This window comes from Odontomachus brunneus, unplaced genomic scaffold (assembly GCF_010583005.1).
Source record: "Odontomachus brunneus isolate Ranch 3 - 2012 unplaced genomic scaffold, Obru_v1 Obru_scaffold_267, whole genome shotgun sequence".
NCBI lineage: Eukaryota > Metazoa > Arthropoda > Insecta > Hymenoptera > Formicidae > Odontomachus > Odontomachus brunneus.
In genome coordinates this window covers 223,473-224,330 of record NW_022639717.1, presented here as the reverse complement: position 1 = coordinate 224,330, position 858 = coordinate 223,473, and positions in this window count along the sequence as shown.

The window sequence follows — 858 nt, the reverse complement described above, 5'->3', positions numbered from 1 at the left end:
ACACATCATTATAAGAATTATTATAAGAATTGAAGCAGAACTGTCGGATATTGGGATTAGTTAATAACATTTCTAAAGTTTTCAAAACTGGAACGTAATGATAATAGCACTCTTTGTGAACGTTATCAAATCCTAAATTTATTTTTACGGGCATTACAATATGAAAATGTTTTTGAAAATACTTATTTCTTGAGTAAGTATTTCTAAGATAACCATTTATAGAACTAAACATGTTTGCAAAAGAACCATGGCTACTTTGGAAAATATCTTTGATTCTTATTTTAATATCATTTTGTAAATCACTATCAGTTAAAGTAGTGATAAAGTGTTGCTGAGAAAGATCAATTATAGATGATGTTGCATCTATTATAGATTGCAAAGTATGTTCTGTCAAAAAATGTTTTGTAATTAAATTTAAATACAATTGTGAAATAGGTCTTACATAATTTACCATATGATTAGAAAACTGATTGAAAATGTCTTCTTCTAAAACAGCAACACTATTATCATTAGTATCAATAGAATTATCACTAGTATCAATTAGGCGACAATTTAATTCCTTATGAGTATTATCTGAAATATATTGCGTACACAAAATATTTGAGTGATGTCTACATATATGTACTGCATAATTACTGATTGTTTTAAAAAGTGTTTTATCAAAACAAGCTGGGTACCCACAATATATACCAATTTTACTTTGTCTTATGTGGTGATATAGATGTCTATTAAAATCTTTTCTATCTGTGAAACAGACATTACAATCTTTTTCTTTACAGCGATAAATTACACTTCTTTGTTCATTGCAATCTGTAGTATGCCATCTAAGAATATGTTTTTTAAAGTTAAAGTATCTGT